At 34.0% G+C, this 19,769-nt stretch overlaps 1 long non-coding RNA gene across 2 annotated transcripts in view; it reads right to left on the bottom strand.

Moving 5' to 3' along the window:
• The window catches only part of LOC131483757 (uncharacterized), an 85,184-nt gene that overhangs the window by 23,030 nt on the left and 42,385 nt on the right, over positions 1–19,769 (bottom strand). The window contains exon 4 of one of the 2 annotated variants that reach the window (XR_009247891.1): positions 3,619–4,091. The exons of the other annotated variant lie outside the window; for it this stretch is intronic. This is a non-coding gene — a long non-coding RNA (uncharacterized LOC131483757). Of the gene's footprint in view, positions 1–3,618; positions 4,092–19,769 lie in introns of those variants that run through there. 2 annotated transcript variants of the gene reach the window in all.

A 19,769-nucleotide genomic window follows, 5' to 3' on the forward strand; every position in this document is an offset into this window, starting at 1 on the left:
AAGCTTTTTGACTTTCAAATATTTGCTAAAATTAAATACATAAAAGAGTTCCAATGAGTGCATTAGCATTTATGAGCTTTGCAGAGGGTAAAACTATTTAAATCCCTTCCCAGAATTATGATCAGAATGAGAAATTTAAATTCTCTGCTATTATATGTTTAATGACATTTGAGTATATAGGAAATAAGTTTACAGAAAAATTTAACAGATATATGGAAGATCAACGAATGGTTACATTTTATAAACAAAATGGCTGTGCAGATCTTTTGACAACCCTTTCAAATTTACGTAGTCCTTTTTTTCAAAGCCTACTCTAAATACTGAAATTAGCACATAATGTGGAATCTTAGAGCTTAAAAAAATCAGAACATGAGAAACATCTCATATTTAATAGAATGTGTGGTCTAGTATTCCAAAATGAATGTATGTTTTAGAATATTAATGAAAAATTTTGTTTGGAACAATGTCAATAATGGAACTAACTACACAAAAAGAATTCTATATTCCTATTTTAGAATAATAAATGACACGATACCTGTTCTGAAGTTGCCACCATGAACTATTTAATTTTGTTATGTTTATGATATAATCAAATGTGGCCATGTTAAGAATTTCAAGAAATTGTGGCATAGAGTAAAACCAGTTATTAGGTATATTCCTTTCCAAGAGTAGATAGATCATTATAATAGTAATTAACATACAATAAACACAATAAAAAAGAGAAAATATTTATTATGATAATAATAGGTAGCAGCAGTAGTAGTAGTAGTAATATATCTCAGCTGCAACTATTCTGTGAAGTGTAAATTCATCATCCTACCTTAAACTTTAACATTTAATATTCAGAGGGGAAAATTAACAAGATTCTGGGAATCAACAAATAGATGCTCTACTACAGTAAATGAAATAGAAGGTGGGCCCTTGTGATACCAGCATTTTGTTGTTCATGCTTTGGGCTTTTTTGTATAATTCTTTTCCTTTCCAATGAGAAAGATTCAAGACTTGCTTCTAAATGATACACTATGGCAAAGGTATGCCACTCCTGTGACTACATTAAATAAGATTCAATTTTGCTAGCAGAATCACCCTAGTTTTTTTATCTGTGTGTGTTTGGCTCAAGAAGCAAATTGCCAGGATTCTTACTACTGTAAGGAAATGAATTCTACCAACGACCTAACATCTCTGGGAAGTAGATCTTTCCCAGTTTGAGCCTCTGGGTTGTAAACCAGCCTCGAAGACCTTTGATTTCAGCCTTGTGAGACTTTTAGAAATGATCCATCTAATTCAGGCTTGGATTTCTGACTTATAATAACTGTGAGATAACAATTATGATTTATTTTAAGCTATTAAGATTTTCATAATGTGTTATGCAATGTATAAAACTAATAGAGATGATTGAAAATAAAACCAGTAAACAGGTTTCAGGGAAAAAAATATCATCATTGCTTGCCTGGCAAGGAATAAGTGTATCACTCAGTTATATGATCAGCAGGTTTCCCTGGGGAGATACTGTAAGCCCTCTGTGAGGGCTTTTTGAACATGAATGCTCATTTAAAGATTAGTCACTTTTGGGGCGCCTGGTTGGCTCAGCAGGTTGAGTGGCCGACTTCGGCTCAGGTCACGATCTCACGGTCCGTGGGTTCGAGCCCCGCGTCGGGCTCTGTGCTGACCGCTCGGAGCCTGGAGCCTGTCTCAGATTCTGTGTCTCCCTCTCTCTCTGACCCTCCCCCCTTCATGCTCTCTCTCTCTCCGTCTCAAAAATAAATAAACGTTAAAAAAATTTTTTAAAAAATAAAAAAGTAAAGATTAGTCACTTTTTATAACTGATAGTTTTATTTTAAATGAATTATTCAAAATTAAAGAGAGTACACAGGTAAAGATATTAAATAAAGAATACATTTTTTTAATTTTTTTATTATTTTTAAAAAAAATTTTTTTTCAACGTTTTTTATTTATTTTTGGGACAGAGAGAGACAGAGCATGAATGGGGGAGGGGCAGAGAGAGAGGGAGACACAGAATCGGAAACAGGCTCCAGGCTCTGAGCCATCAGCCCAGAGCCTGACGCAGGGCTCGAATTCACGGACCGCGAGATCGTGACCTGGCTGAAGTCAGACGCTTAACCGACTGCGCCACCCAGGCGCCCAAAGAATACATTTTTACTTTCAGAAAAATTCTACCTGTGTAAATTGGGCACTTAAGCCAGAGCAAAATAATTGGAACTTATAACTAAACAATAACAGTTTTATAGAAGTTGCAGATTCTGAAAAGACCAGAAACAGGACAAAACCCTAAGAGAAGGGCATGGTAGGAAGAAGGTCAACAGGAAAAATATGGTGTTTTATGAATATGAAATAGTGTTGTTCTGGCACCATTTTTATATAGTTTGGATCTATTAAATCAATAGAAAAAGAGTAAAATAAGGATTACAAAAGCTATATTAATTTTAGGAGTATAGAACATCCGCAAAAAAGAACACTCTTGAAAAAAGAGACAAACAAAAACCAGACCCTTGAATCAGAGAACAAACCGCTGATTGCCAGAGAGCGGTGGGGAGTGGGTGAAATATGAAAAGGGCATAAAAGTGCACTTACTGTGATGAGCACTGAATAACGTACAGAATTGTAGGATCATTATATATCACACCTGACACTAATATCACACTGTATGCTAACTATACTTGAAAAAAAGACTTTTCGAGAGTTATCATTTCTAAGATATGACAAAATTCATATATCGAGACTCAAAAAGGGAGGCTATCCCAAATCTAAACCTAAGTCAGCCTGTACTTATGGGAAACCTAACAAACACCAGTGTTAGCTAGCTTATCCTTCCCTAGAAAATAAGACCTGCTAACCTTTTAAGGAAATCCCTGCCCTCCTAGCCATTCACGCCCTGTTTCTGCATTCACTCTTGTAACACTCTATAATCCCCACATCCCTCATGAAGAGTGCTCCACTGCTCACGAGGCACTGTAGTTCCATGCGTTGTTTCCTCGTGAATGAAACACATTATAATTGTTTCTACCTTGTCTATTTTGTCATTTGACAGACATAATATGTGTTTCATCATTAAAACTGAAGAAATATAATGCATCTATTGAGTTTTCATCTAATCAGTAGGAATTGAACCCTAAACCTGGGCAGCAGGGCCATTAGAGAAGAGTGGGTAAGAGCTCTAGAATTAGAAGATCATGATCTGAAATCCTCTCAAAATCCCTGATTACATCAGAATGACTGAGGAACTGAAACGCAGGTAATGATACGGACTCCTGAAGTCTTCATGGCTTTTAAATGGCAAATGGATAATAAATTCAAATACAAATCTTCAAATATTTAAGAACAATATAATAGAGTCACAGATAAATGAAATTCACCTCTTCTCTATATTTACAAATTGAAGAATTGGCAAATACATAGTACTTTTTGCCCCAAAACTGACGATTGCAGAAAAGCGTCAAAGACCAAAGAGAATCTAAAATACTAGGCTCAGTCAAAATTCTGACTTTTTTCTTATCTAAAAGGAAAAAGCATCACTGTGACTACCTGTCCCTTTTCACCTGAAAGAATATTTTCTTAGGTCTAAAAAGAGAAAAAAAGTAAAAGGAGGAAATCCAAATGCAAATCGCGTGTTCATTTTAATTTGCCAATTTTTTACTATTACAGTTACTGACATAAAATTAAAGAGATACATGAGAAAGCCAAATTGATCACTTTCATTATTGTTAGGTCTATTAAGTCTTGACATTCTGAAGAATAATATCCACTGTGGCTATCACTGGTTGCCAGTATGATTAACTGGCATTTACTGAGATCATTAGAAACATGATATTTTATTGACTTAGAGGTGGAAATCCTTTTGGATTTGAATTATTTAGTTCTGAGCATTCCAATACTTATCTTGTTCATGTCCATAACAATATGACATTAACACAGAAGTGAGGTTAGAAGTGAGGTTACTTCTCAGTCTCTTAGCCTGTGCATGTCTCAGATTCACCTCATTCGAATATCTCTGTCTCACAAGTAATTTCCAGTGTCATCTCATTCCAGGTACCAAATTGCCTCTAAGTGAATGAATAATCATCAATCTGCAGCTATAAATGAAATTAACACATGTACACTGTATTAATGCTTTTTGCAAATCAAATTAGTGTTAGAATAACTTATGTATACACCTCCATTTAATGTATATACGTTTGTTCTGTCTGGCCTTTTACACCAATATACAATTTTTAGCAGTATACTTGGAAATCAATTTCTATCTGAGGTAACTAAATTTCTTTAAAGATGAAATGGAAAAAATAGAACATAAAATGACAAAATATATTTTTTAAATTGTAAATTATCTTTTGAATCTTTTTTAAATTTTTTTTTAACGTTTACTTTTTATTGAGAGACAGAGAGACACAGAGCATGAGAAGGCGAGGGGCTGAGAGATAGAGAGACACAGAATCCGAAGCAGCCTCAGGCTGCGAGCTGTCAGCACAGAGCCTAATGCGGGGCTTGAACTCACAAACTGCGAGATCATGACCTGAGCTGAAGTCAGATGCTTAACCGACTGAGCCACCCAAGCACCCCATCTTTTGAATCTTTTGACCCCTGAGCATTTACATGATACGTTATACTCCTGATTAATGTAAGACATATTTATGGTTTCACACTGCCAGGGTTTGCTACATCCTACTAATTAGCACCATATTTTGGAAAAGAAAACTAATTTACAATCAGGTATATTAAAATAAAATGGAAAAACATGAGGTAGGACACTGCACATATCTGATATTCAAAACTACTTTAACATTGTCAAAAAGCAGTTAGTTTATGTTATGTTTCTGAAAAATTCAAATAAATAAAAAGGTGAAATATTAAGAATATAAAACATTTCCGCGTGAGTGTGTGTGTGTGTCTGTTTATCTGTGTGTAATAGTTTTCTGAATAACTTGGGAGTAAATTTCGTGCACTGAGTCCTTTTCCCTAAATATTTCTATGTATATTTTTCCCCACACCAGAAATTTTCTTATATAACAACAGTACAATTTTGAAATCAGTAAACTCAATACTGATATCAGAGCTGTTCTTAAGTTGTGTAGGACTCAAGGAAAATAGTTTTATTTTTCCCTTTCCTATATACATAATTTACTTTAAAATGTATTAGAAAATTTATGGGTGCATATAGTAATTTTATGATGATTTAGAATAATGGAAAAAGAGTATTTGGGTTTTTTTGCTCAAACTGCATATGAAAATTCTTCATAGTATATGAGCATCATCTCCGCTTGGTCAGGTCTAAGAACTATCTCTTAAACTTTTAATTTGTCAAAAGTTGCATTGCTGGCTGATTTAATATCTCCCAACATGAAAAACACAATAGTAACACTGTTATTACTCACATGCATGACCCTTGAGGATCAATATACATGAACCAATAGAGATCATGTTCCTTTGCTGCTTCATAACACCACTTATTCATTCCCAGCGACATCGTTGCTCATGATGCTGCATCATACAACACACCCTCATACATACTTGTTCTCAGTGACATGCCAACTGTTGTTATCATGTTCCATAGATGATGGCCACAAAGGCAAGTCTCACCCAGAATATGTAGGCAAGTGGCTACAACCTTTAATTTCATGGTTGTAGTAAATTTGCGTTCAGAATTTTATTGTGTAAACATAGAACATGTTTTCAGCCATGGATTCTCTTGAATTCTTTAGACTATAATCAGTACACTTCTGGCTTATGATTTCTTCCAATATTAATCATACCCATTCTTTCTACATCACACCAGTAGTATGGAGGGTGGAAAAGGGGAAGAGTGGTCCCTTTTATGCCTTTCCCTCATAAAGTATATATTAAGTCTGACCTGGAAGGAAAGAATAATACTACATAAATCAGTAGCAAGAGAGGACATTCACTGAGAGGGAACAAGGTCACAAAGATCTTTATTATGTTCACTTAGAGATATTTTATAATTTAAAATAACTATACATTTAAATCAGTGACCATTTTGAGTTAATTTTTGTATGTGGTACAGAATATCTGTTGAAGTTCATTTTTTATGTATCCAATTTATCAAGATCACTTTTTGTAAAGATTATCCTTTATTTAATTACCTTAGCACCTTTGTAAAAATATCACTTGACCACGAATACATGGGTCTATTTCTCAAATTTATTATTTTGCATTGATCTATTTGTCTACCTCAACATACTATATTACTCCCTTGAATATTGCAGCTTTATAATAAGATTGACAACAGACAGTATAAGTCTTTTAAATCTTTTTTTGTTTTAGTGTGTTTTAGCCATACTGTCTTTTGCATTTCAATATTACATTTCAAATATGTTTTCTGCTTCTATAAAAGAGCCTGATAAGATTTTAACATGATTTCATTAAGCCTATAGATCAATTTGGGAAACATATACATCTTAATGTACTGAATCTTCAAACCCATATACACAGTGTATCTCTTATACACGTCTTATTTAAATTCCTTCAGCAATGTTTAGTAGTTTATGGTCTTGCACTAAACATGAATTCAGGGTTTGATTGCCAAAAGAGAAACACGACAGCCATAATGATGTTTACAAATCTATAGCTTTTTTTCTTTTAAATATTTCTTTATTTTTTAGAAAGAGAGTGTGTGAGCAGGGGAGAGGGAGACAGAGGATCTGAAAGCAAGCTCCACGTTGTCAGAGCAGAGCTCAATGCTGGGCTCAAACTCACGAACCGTGAGATCATAACCTGAGCCGAAGTTGGACACTTAACTACGCAGGTGCCCCTACAGTTTTTTTTGTTGTTGTTGTTGTTTTTTAAGAAAAAGAATAATATGCTAGTAAAAGACTGAAATAAACATAAGCATTAAGGGCAAAGACTCCCTCAGAGCATAAGACCCAGTAAGGTGAATCTTAAGCTCCCATTATCTTCCTTTTACAAATGCTATATCAAGATATACTTATCTCTTGGGTCAGAAAACTACTGATACATGTACAGAATACATGAGAATCAGAGAACCCAAAGTGCAATTTCAGTTCAGGATTCTCATACCCTGTTGCACATATACAGATATTTTTCCTACATAAGCAGGCCACCTGGAAGTGTCACCAGGACAGAATACAGATTTTAAATTTCCCTGTTATCAATAAGTAATGTGACAACTTTATGTAAACCGCTCCATATAACCCAAACCCATGGTTACAGAGCAACATTATTTTTCATATTATTTCATGACTCAATGTAGTTCAATGTGTTGCAGGTTATTTAGCAAAATATTCCAGACCAATTCCATGCTTGCTGAATTAACCCTCCATAGCACATATCTGTAGACCTTGAATATCTTTGGTCACATTTATCCTAATTATTTCATGTCTTTCAATATCCAAATGTTCATCATCAGTATGTAAAAGTAGAATAGATTATATTAATTTTTTTACCTTGATCCATGTTAAACCTGCTTATAAGTTTAAATAATTTTTGTTGTTTGTTGTTGTTATTAAATCCCTTAGGGATTTCCTGCCAATAATCACATCATCCAAATGTACAGGCATTTTTCTTTTTTCTTGTCTGGATGGCTTCCCCACCCCCTGCTCCCACACTGCTGTCTAAAAGTAGAGCTATAGGGGCGCCTGGGTGGCGCAGTCGGTTAAGCGTCCGACTTCAGCCAGGTCACGATCTCGCGGTCCGTGAGTTCGAGCCCCGCGTCAGGCTCTGGGCTGATGGCTCGGAGCCTGGAGCCTGTTTCCGATTCTGTGTCTCTCTCTCTCTCTGCCCCTCCCCCGTTCATGCTCTGTCTCTCTGTCCCAAAAATAAATAAATAAAAAAAAAAAAAGTTGAAAAAAAAATTAAAAAAAAAAAAAAAGTAGAGCTATAATACAGACCAAAATGAAGACAGCCCAACTAGTTTAGACACTCTTATAGTAGTCTGAGCAAATAGTTAAGACTAAGGTAGTAAGAAATATGGACTTAGACAAAATATTATAGTTGTAAGTAAACAATTTGCTGCTGATTGGTTGTGGGAACATGGAAGGTAATGAGAGGAATCAAGAAAACTCCTCTATCTCTGTGTGAGAACTGCTGATGTGATGCACAGAGGGAAGTAACTTGATGGTAGGGCATGGGTTTAGTGGGATATATATATATATATATATATATATATATATATCCCACCCCATTATATATATAATAACCTGATATATATATATATACACACACACACACACACACACACACACACACATGTGCTTCAATTTTGATAGTTTATTTTTAAACGTGAGATCCACATTATATATATAGATAGATACACAGATATAGATAGATATCTATATAGATAGATATAGATACAGATACAGATACAGATATAGATATAGATATCTCAGGTTATTGTGATGGGAAGAAGAGCTACAAATTCAAGTCAGCAGCATAGATAAGGCTTTTAAAGACATTGAGACAGATGAAATAATGCAAGAATTGTATTTATAGAATTTGGGGCATGTTCAAATAATGAGACAAAGAAGACTCACTGCTTTCAACTGTTTTATAGAACCAGGAGTCAAATATGCATAAAACTTAAAGTTTTAAAAACCAAAGCTCAAAATATTGATTAATTATGGTCATTAATATTCCTTTATTGTAAGCCATACTTGACAGTTGAATGGATGTTCAAGTTAGATCAAAAGTAATAGCCTTAGAACTACAGTTTCTAAGGTAGAGATATTTTCACAAAGGATGAAATAATATCAATATTCAATATGAGAAGTCCAATTATACAGACTTACAGCTTAGTCTTTATTAAGCCAATTCTCAAAATCTCAATAATAATAAAAATAAATTTAGCAAGTATACCATAGGTAAGATAGAAATTGAGATTAATAGTTCAAATTATTAAAACACTCTGACAGTGGTGTTAGAATAGATAAATTCATGGGCTGAAAAGAGAGGACAGAAGCACTTCCAATAATGTAATAATATTCATTACATTGTATTGCAATTAAACTGTGTAATTTTAAGATAGAGATGTACTTATGTATGGCAGTTCTACATCAAAATAAATATATACACAAAAAGTTATAAAAAGTTATATTAAACTATAAATAAACAGAAATTTTCCATATGCAATAAAAACTGAAGAGGTTTGCATGGATACAAGTTGCTGAAAAGGTTTCATAAGCTTGTCAGTCTTGCTCACTGGAAAAATGACTCACAATGATGCCCTTGTTAGGTCTGTGTATTATAATTGGCCTAAGAAAATATTCTTTATTTCTTTAACGCTGATGTTGTTTTCACATAAGATCCATGTAAAATTACCTGTATTTGAAATGCTTTTTTTTCTACTTTCAAATGTCAGGTTATTAAATTTCTTTTTTATTTCTCTATGGAACAGGCTGATTTTCCATTGTGTAAAAATGTCACAGAACAGCTGTGACCTTATGTTTGGAGATGACTGCCACAATGAAGTGTCAAAGCAAGTGAAAATGCCATTCTGTGATGAAATGAGCTACTTCTATCACATCGATCATGTTTAAAATGACTGGCACAGGTGTAGATTGCTGAATATAAGATAACTAATAAAATGACTATTTACTATAATATTCTTCATTAGCAGTAAATTAGAAAAAAAAATTAAAGAGAGAGTTAGGTCACCATATGTCACATAAATGAGACCTAGGCTATTCACATGGGCAGCACTATGGGCATATTCTAAGGCAGAATCTATTTTTATCATGCTATGGAACATTGGGACATTTTTATTTCTTAATATTTTATATTTGTTGTTATGTTAGAAACAGAAGTAAAATGTTTAACATCCAAATATTATCGCCCTTACAGACAAAAGCACTGAGACTTTCCTTTCAATTTAACAGAAAATAGAACACTTTTAACTTTTTAACAGCATAGGTATTTAGGAAGGCACATTGGAACATACTACCACAAGAATATTTGTTTTTCCTTTTATCTCACATTCTATTGAGTAATGAACCTACTTTAAAAAAAACTATGTATTCAAGCTTGCCAACTTTTCTCTTACATCTAAGAGCATGTATCCACAACTTCTCATAGTTTTATATTACTTACAATTCTCATTTTTAATGAGCCTATGAAGAAAATGTAGGCAGTAAATAAATAGACGATCACTAGAATTCTACTTTGGATTCACTCTACACCTGCTTTATAAATGGATTCCTACTATGACTGTTTTTCAACAAAATTAAGGTGAACTGTATCAATAATGTACTATATCCATAATTCTTATTACTTCTAAAGAATGACAAATAATACTTGTCAAGGGGCGCCTGCGTGGCTTAGTTAATTCAGCCTCTAACTCTTGATTTCTGCTCGGTTGTGATCTCACAGTTAGAGGGTTCAAGCTCCACATCAGGTTCTGCGCTGATGGGGCAGAGCCTGTTTGGAATTTTTTCTCTCTCCTTCTTTCTCTGCACCTCCCCATTCACATGCTCTTTTCTTCTCTCAAAATATATAAACTGTAATATATAGATATATTTGTCAAAAATAATGACATTAGAAAACAGTATAGATGAGAGCATACATAAAGAGTATGAAGTCATACTTAAGGATTCGGAAATATGTTTAGTCAACATATTAAACGTGATTACATAATTTCTATAGTGTACATGTTATACTTTCCATTCTTTTCTCATTGGAAAGAGCAAATCTAAAAACATTTAAAAATACAGTTGTAAGTAAATGTTTCATCTAAAAGAAAAATTCACCAAAATTCAAATATTTTCAAGAAAGCTTAATTAGAGTGAGCTCAATATGTGTTTATTAATCATTGACATCACCTTCAAAACACACACACACACACACACACACACACACAACACACGGACACAAAGACACATCCTATATGCTCATGAGCACAAACTCTGCCAATTTTATACACACACACACACACACACACACACATATAAAGTATCTCTCTGGTATTAATTTATTAGTTGTGTAAAAATCTGGTGTTCAGATCTCTGATTTGAGACTTTTATCCCTTCTGAGATAGCGTGGGCTGGAACAACTGAACATTCATGTGGTGAAAAAAAGCTAGAGCTCAATATAATTGTTCTACCATAAAAACAAACAAGTATATGTGACTATTTACCTATAATTTTTACAAAAATATTTTTTTAAATAGGAAAATTATTCTTTAGGATATGCAAAATTTTCCAAAAACACAATTTACAAAAGATAAATATGATAAATTGGGCCTTATCAAATTGAAAACTTCTGCTTGCCAAATGACACTGTAAGAAGAATAAAACAGTAAACAAAAGGCAATTATAAGATATTTTCAAAATAGATAACTAATAAAAGACTTGCATCCAGAATGTATAAAGAACTCTCAAAACTCACTAAATATACAAGCAACTCAAAAAATCAGCAGAAGATTTTAAAAAGATTTTAAACTTCATTATGAAAACAAAGGCAAATTAGACCATGGAAAGATGCTTAATATCATTAGTCCCTAGTGAAACCAATTTAAAACCACAGTGATGTACCTCTAAACACTTCCTAGAATGGCTAAGATCCCACTCTTGCCATTATTAGGTGTTGATCAGGGAGTACAGAAAGCAAAACTCTCATATATTTCTCATAAATTTCTGTTGCAGAGGCAACAGCTAGTATGGAAGACAATTCCACTGTTTCTAATAAAGCTAATGTGCACTTACCATAAGACAGAGCAATTGCCAGCAAACACTTTTGGTATTTACCCAAAGATGTGAATATTGTATTCAATCAAATATCCCGTGTGAATATTTATAACAACTTTATTCAGACCTGCCAGAAACTGAAACCCACCCAAACTTTCCTTCGTTGAACTGGTAAACAATGAAGGGCAGATCCATACAATGAAATACTACTCCACATTTAAAAGTCAGAAAACTACCTACACAGGCATCAGCATAGATTAATTTCACATTCATAATACTAAGGGAATGAAGACAGACCCAAAAGTCTACATACTGTCTGAACCTATTTTAATGACCATCGTGGATTAGGTGAAAGTTGTACTGACAGGTCAGACCATGTGTTTCCAGGAGATCAAGTGAGGACAATGCTTGTTTACAAGTGGGTATGAGGGAATTTGGGATAGTATGCTATATCTTGACTGTGGTTGCAGTTACACAACTCTGTGTTGTTCGAATCTCACATAACTGCACATTAAAAAGGGTGACTTTTACTGTAGGCAATTTTACCTAATCAAATTATAACAAAAATACAGGAGGAAATGTTACTGTTTGATGAGAGAGGTTATGTATCTCTTTGAAAATAAAACAGGATGGTAGCAGAATAAAGTTAACCTTGCTTGAAAATTATAACCTGGAAAATTCTATCTCAGAATAAGAAGACTTTTTCCTATAATTGTTTTCTAACAATGTTTTCTTTCTTTTCATTTCTACCTTACATGAAAACAGGATTTTAATAAATAGTGAAAGTAAAATCTAAAATCTTATAGGAAGTTTGCTACTATTTGTTTTACCAAAACAATACATATTCTTGCCTGGTATGTGTAAAACTGATCAATGCAAATCATTATCCTTCCAAGAAGGTATTTGACCCTTAAGAAGTAATAGATACAGAAGTAATCTACTGAAGTCACATACTTTCTCTATACTGGTGCAATCTACCATCCCCTTTGTGTTTATAATTAATTTATTTAAAATTAAAGCATTTCTCATGATTGATTTTAGAACACTGGATTCTTTTTTTTTTAAGGTTTATTTATTTAATTTGAAGGAGAGAGAGAGAGAGAGAGAGAGAGAGAGAGAACAAGAGCAGAGGAGGGGCAGAGAAAAGGAGAAAGAGAGAATCTCAAGCAGGCTCTGCACTGTCACAAGAGAGCCCAACATGGAGCTCAAACTCACGATCCACGAGATCATGACCAAAGCTGATACCAAGAGTCAGATGCTTAACCACCTGAGCCACCCTCGTGCCCCAGAACACAGGGTTCTGACAATGTACTTACCCAAGCAACAGATTCAAACAATAGATGGAGAGAACAACTCAACATAATAGAAAACATGTAGTATCCAACATATATAAAGAAAAGACAACCTGTAAGTTTTAGAACAAAGTCCACGAACAGAAATTAGGCAGTCACAGAACCCAAAATATTTATAGCAATTAAAGATACTGAAAAGGAGCTCAATCTTACAAGCTACCAGATAACTATAAAGTAAAGCAATTAAAGCCATTATTTCAAACCACAATGTTGGGAAAAATAAAGTAGAATGATAGATTCAAATGTTGGCAAGAATAAGGATAAATTTATTTCCTTTAACTGATTCTGAGAGGGTAAATTGATATTATGATCTTCAGAGCAATTTGTCACTAGCTAATAGGTATCTAATCACAAATTTGAGTACTTTACAGTTAAAACTTATATTAAAGTTAAATTAGACCATAAAATGTATTTATAAGCGAAAAATAAAAGGAATAAGCAGATAATGTATATATTTTTCATAATTCACATAAAATGACATATATGCAATGTTCTATATGGTAGGTAGATGTTTGTCCTGTATGTAAGTAAAAATATAAGAAATTAGATTAAAGGAATAAGGTCAGGCACAAGACACTGAATGCCTTTTGAACTTGAATAAAGTTTAGTCATACTTACAATATTTTGTTTCTAAAAGTAACAAAAATAAAATATATTGTCATATTTTTTTTAGAAATTTGTTTCTTTTAATAATTTATGACACCTTAACATTTACATTTCTGAAAATAAAGAAAAGTAGATTGTAATGACAGTTTATTTTTTTAGTTAAATTTCCATACTGGGTCTCTGTGTAAAATGAGGCAAGCCAAGATATTCCTTTCACGCTATTTTTGGTATCTCAAGTAGAAATAATAACTTATATAACTAATTGTTCAGTATGTTTATTTGACAAAATGTGGCTTGGAAGTAGATTTTTTACTTGTGCAATATTGGCCTTTTTTTTAATATTTTCCCTTTAAAACAGAATTTCACCAACCGCAGAGACTGGAAAAAGTATTCATCATTAGGTCTTTGTGTTAAAGGCTTTAAAAATCTTAGTTTCTAACAAAGAGCATACATTTTATTATCCTGCTGAGATCTACCAAGCAGCAAATATGTGCAGAGACCCCATGATAGCCACAGTAGTTACAACGTTTAAAAGCTAAGCAGCACTCTGCATTTTGGATAGACTAAATGAAGAACACAGTCTTCCAGTCATTAATTCTGCTTATATGTGTAGCTTTTGAGACTTTAGTACTTTAGGTTGAACAGTATTTTTAGTAATATAAAAGTAAAAGTAACTTAACCTTGTAAAAGGCATTGAAGACAGAGTATCAAATCATTAAAAATAAATAGGCTACTTTGAAACATCCAACTGAGAAAAAGTCCTAGGGAAGTAAAAATTGTTATGATGTCCTACTTCCAAAGAAAGTAAGACTTACAGCCAAGGATAAGATCAGCTGAATGTCTGTTTGTGACCTAAATGAATATATGTGTTTAAGAGCTAATATATTATATTACCATATTAAATAAGTTTATGAATGATATATCTGAATTTATGATTGCTTTAATTTGTGCTGTGATTATGATTCTTTCAAATATCTATACACATGTGTAAGCACACACCCCTTTATTTTATTGTGTAGTATTTTGGTTCACTGCATAATAAGTCTCAGCTTCCTTTGGTGTTCCAGCAATGAGATTCACATAAAGAATTAAAACAAGTCAGGAGGACCTGCACAATTTCACTTAAATACAGACAGAACTGTGAAAATACATTCAAGTATTTTAAAGTCTGACAAGTAACCTTTGACTTGTAGCAACTGAAAACATTAAATATGATGCAGACATAGGACTAAATCAACAAAAACTACAGACTTGGATTGGAAACCTTTCCCCTCAGAACTCTTTGTCAGATCACTAAGATGACTCAACTAGGAGAAAGATGCAACAGAGACCTTAAATTTGGACAGAGCTTATTTATCACAATTGGTAAGAAATACATTCCCTTAAGTAACTAAGTTAGTATTTTCTTTGATATACAAAAGAGATTTCGTGTCTCTAAGCAAGAACATGAAAATACTTAGATATAGTCATCAAGTTAGCCCACCTAACAAACATTTATTCTCATTTTAGTAGTCTGCTTTGAATTTTTTCCACTTTTTTGCTCCTTGTCTAATTGCTCTGTAATATATAACAGGCAGATGACAATATAGTTGCATGAATGACAGAAAAATTACGTATTTTTAGAATGCCTCGCCTCACCTCCATCAGGTCATAAAATATTATGACAATTAGGAATTTTTTTTTCAACGTTTTTTGTTTATTTATTTTTGGGACAGAGAGAGACAGAGCATGAACGGGGGAGGGGCAGAGAGAGAGGGAGACACAGAATCGGAAACAGGCTCCAGGCTCCGAGCCATCAGCCCAGAGCCTGACGCGGGGCTCGAACTCACGGACCGGCGAGATCGTGACCTGGCTGAAGTCGGACGCTTAACCGACTGCGCCACCCAGGCGCCCCAGGAAAATTTTTGAATATGCACTGACAGGTCTTACAATAAGCCTGAATACAGGATATGAGCAAAACGAACTAATAAAAGAAGTCTCCTAGGTTTTTGGTTTAGGTAACCAAATAAAAGACTGTGTCGCTTAATAGTTAGAGAAGTGGTCAATCATGAGTCTAGAAGTGTGTATGAGGAGAAACAAACCTTTATTTTAAAATTGGTTTAGTTAGATGGCTCCTGGATACTAAAGCAAAGATACAAAGTAGGCAGTTTGACATTGGGGCAAACACTGTTGATGCACCTCCCAACTGTCTTAGGTTCCCATTGACTGCTTTAGTGCTATCACTCACCCAACTGCCACATACACTGCCTGTGCTGCTGCCTATACCTGCGCATACATTGCATTTGGGCCATTGTCAACACCTCACATTAAACAGCTTCTTCCAGGGCAATAGCAAGTGAAGAACAAAAGGCAATATTCTTGTCCTCATGGTTCAATGTACATCATCACCATGGGGCTAGACTTATATCTGAAAGCAAGTCTTCATTGGGCTTCTTCTGTTTCCTATTCTGTTTCCTTAGGCTCTTTTACATTACCCATGACAATACAGTAAAATCTTGGATTGTGAGTAACTTGTTCTGCAATTGTTCTGCAAGACGAGAAAACATTTTTAATAAATTTTCACTTGATTAATGAGTAATGTCTTGCAATACAAGTAGTATGTAATGCCGAATGTCACATGATCACAAATGAGCCAATGATTCTTCTCCCCCCCCTCCCCCCCGCCCCCCCCCCTCCCGTCTGTCTCTTTACAGGATTATAAGTGATTGTCTCCCATGCTTGGATGCTCAGTCTCAGACCACAGTGTTTGGCAGAAATCAGTGATTTTTCAGAAGGCTGGAAGGTGCCCACAATAGCCATTAGTGTATTTTTGTCACTTCAAAGCACCTATGGACAGTCCTTTGCTTTTCCATACAAGAGTAAGCTTAGGAATGCTTTGCTTCATTCTAGGTCAGGCTGCCTGCAGATATAGACCCTTTCCTCTGCTCCTTATTTCCAGTTACATTCAATACAGTATATGACAAGAGTTTATCAACACTGTACTGTAGTCAATATCTGTGCAAGTGTATACAATGGCCCCCATGCAGAAAAAGATTCCATTGAGCCAACAGATAGCAATCATTCCATTAGTAATAGTGAAAGTCATCCTATATCCTCCTCTCTCTTGTCTCCCTCACACTAGCCATGAAAGTTTTGAAAGGTAAGTGCAGGTTGATTTATTTTTCTTTATATTTTATATTTTCTTTATTATTTTGTATTATATTACAGCATTGTAATCATTTTACTTGAATATTTTGGTTTGTGTAATGACTCCTCTGAGTGCACTATTTCTCATGAGGAAATTCTCTTTGATATACAAGTGCTTTGGTTTACAGGCATGTTTCCAGAATGAATTATGTTCACAAACTAACATTTTACCTACTTTCTTGCATGTAAATTCTATTCTCAAACTCTTTTTAGGGAATCCTAATAGACCTAATATACAAGTAAAATAGAAAAATTTGGTTTAGAAATACAAATGTAGAAAATATCAGTATAAATGACATTTAACACAAAGCCTTGCATATAATTATGAAGCTAATTAATGTAGATATAGGTAAACAGTGGGTGTAAAGCCTCGGTCCTGGGAAGCCTCAGTATTCAGAGGTGCATATGGGAAGAACAGTCAACAAAAGTAACTTAGAATATCTTGTGAGAAAAAAAAGAATAATAAAGTGATGATAATGCACAAAGATGCTCATATGATCAAATATGCCAAAGTGCTATAGAATCAATAAGCTGAAGAAACTGAATTGATCACAAAAAAAATCTTTAGAAAAAAGCGAATGTAGAAATATATTGAATAATTACAGCAAAAGCTTCACTCTCAGTATTTCATTTTATAAATGACATGAAATGATTTGGCATCTTCAGCAGGACACAAAGGCCAGTGCCTCCTGAGAAATTGGGACAGAGAACATTAAGGAAAGAGGCTGACAAGAAGCAGCAGAGGGATGAAATTTTGAAGAACTGCTGTGAAGCCCTAGACATAATGCCAAAATTAAAATTTATACTGGAAGAGCAGCAGAACATAATTTTATTCCTATAATATAGAAAACAAAATCTGTGATTGTAGGTTTGAGAAACTCTAGTAGAATGTAGAAAAGAATAGAGAGATTTAGTACAACATGCAATGAGAAGAAAAGCTGGATCATAGAAGAAACACTAATAGTCAATACATTAAAAAATAAAATATCCATATGCAAACGGTAACCATAAAATGATATAATAATATAACATATGATTTTCACTCATCAAATGTTAGCAAGAATGTGATGAGGGATTTCTGGAAGTACACCAGTATTTAAAGCTTTCTGACAATCTATTTGTCCCTCATACATTGGGACCCAATAATTTCATTAATAGAAATCAATCCTAGGTACATTTATGTTCTAAATTTTTTATACAAGAATAACTTATTATTTCCTTTAGCGATATTAAAAGCAATGAAAATTTCAAAAAGTTAGTTATTAAATAAATACTGGTATATTCTCAGAGTAAATATAGGTGAACATTAAGGTTAATGATTTTTTCCTTTTTAATATCTTCTGATTAGTTTTTTTTAATAAATTATTTAATGTTTACTTATTTTTGAGAGAGAGAGAGTGAGAACGGGGGAGAGGTAGAGAGGGAGGCAAGAATTGGAAGCAGGCTCCAGGCTCCGAGCTATCAGCACAGAGCCCATGGTGGGGCTCAAACTCACTAGCTATGAGATCATGACCTGAGCCGAAGTCAGACGCTTAAGTGACTGAGCCACCCAGGAGCCCTCTTCTGATTAGTCACAATATGATTAAAAACACAATTTAATACAGTCAAACTGAGATATTTGTATGCCAGCCAGACCTACAGCTACCATGCACATACGCCTATTATATGGAATTAGCAACTTCCATCTCTCCTTTATCCAGATAGCCATAGTATCAACTATGGCCTAAGAAGAATGTGAATTATAACATCACAATTGTTCTGAAGTATTAACATGCCTTGTACACTTTTGGGTAACATATGGACCAGAATTTATATGTAGAATGAAAAATATGCCTCTGATAGTAAATCCGTAATTCGTTAGGAGCCAACAATTATAAAGAGTTAAACTTTGGAGGGAACCCTGGTTCCAAATGCAAAGTATGGTACTTAGAATGAGTCCAGACACAGCTACCAAGAAAGTTGGGAGACCACCTGATGTGGAAAGAATTGTGAATGCCTATAATAGCTATATCATAAGGGATCACATAGACAGTGGTTTTTAAACAAATGGGGAAAACAAACAAACAAGACCAGATCTTGTCAGCAAGTTAAAATGAACAAAATAATTTTAGAGCAATGGTGAGAGCAAGAATTTAAGGAACTGTGAGCAGTCTGGGTTGAACAAACAACATTATTCCTAAGGAAGTTTTGAATACATTCAAAGTATGCCCCTGATGATTCTAAATGATACTAAAAAAGCAAGGAAACCTCAACATGAGGCAGAGACTATATAGGTTTAAATCAGTGTACTTGATACTTATTGTAATACTCCTATGATCTCACTCATATTCTTGAACTTCTAATGAAGTATCTGTGGAGTTAGAATGAATACTTTGTATTTTTCCAAAGATCCTGAATTGAGAACATGTCTCACTTATAATAAATACATTACAGAACTGTATCAATTGCTCTTCATTTCAACCAAGGACAAAATGTATAATCTGTAGTACGAAGACAGATTGTAAAAGTAGTAAATGTAAATGGATTCTAAAATATATTTTTACCAGGGGCGCCTGGGTAGCTCAGTCAGTTAAGCATCTGACTTCGGCTCAGGTCATGATCTCGCAGTTTTTGAGTTCGAGCCCCACGTCGGGCTCTGTGCTGACAGCTCAGAGCCTGGAGCCTGCTTCAGATTCTGTGTCTTCCCTCTCTGTGTCCCTCCCATGCTCATGCTCTGTCTCCCTCTGTCTCTCAATAATAAATAGACATCTAAAAAGTAAAATAAAATATATTTTCACCAAATGAAATAAATAACAACAGATGTTAATGATAAAAATTTTCCTGTAATAAATGATTCTGTTTTCATTGGATATCAGCTACTAAATAAAAGAATATATGTGTAAAGGTTTGGAAGTAAATATTGGTTGATCTTTGTTGAGTTATCTATTTATGCAAATTTTTTACCTTCGTAAATTTTGTGAAG

Source organism: Neofelis nebulosa, chromosome 1, assembly GCF_028018385.1.
Source record: "Neofelis nebulosa isolate mNeoNeb1 chromosome 1, mNeoNeb1.pri, whole genome shotgun sequence".
NCBI lineage: Eukaryota > Metazoa > Chordata > Mammalia > Carnivora > Felidae > Neofelis > Neofelis nebulosa.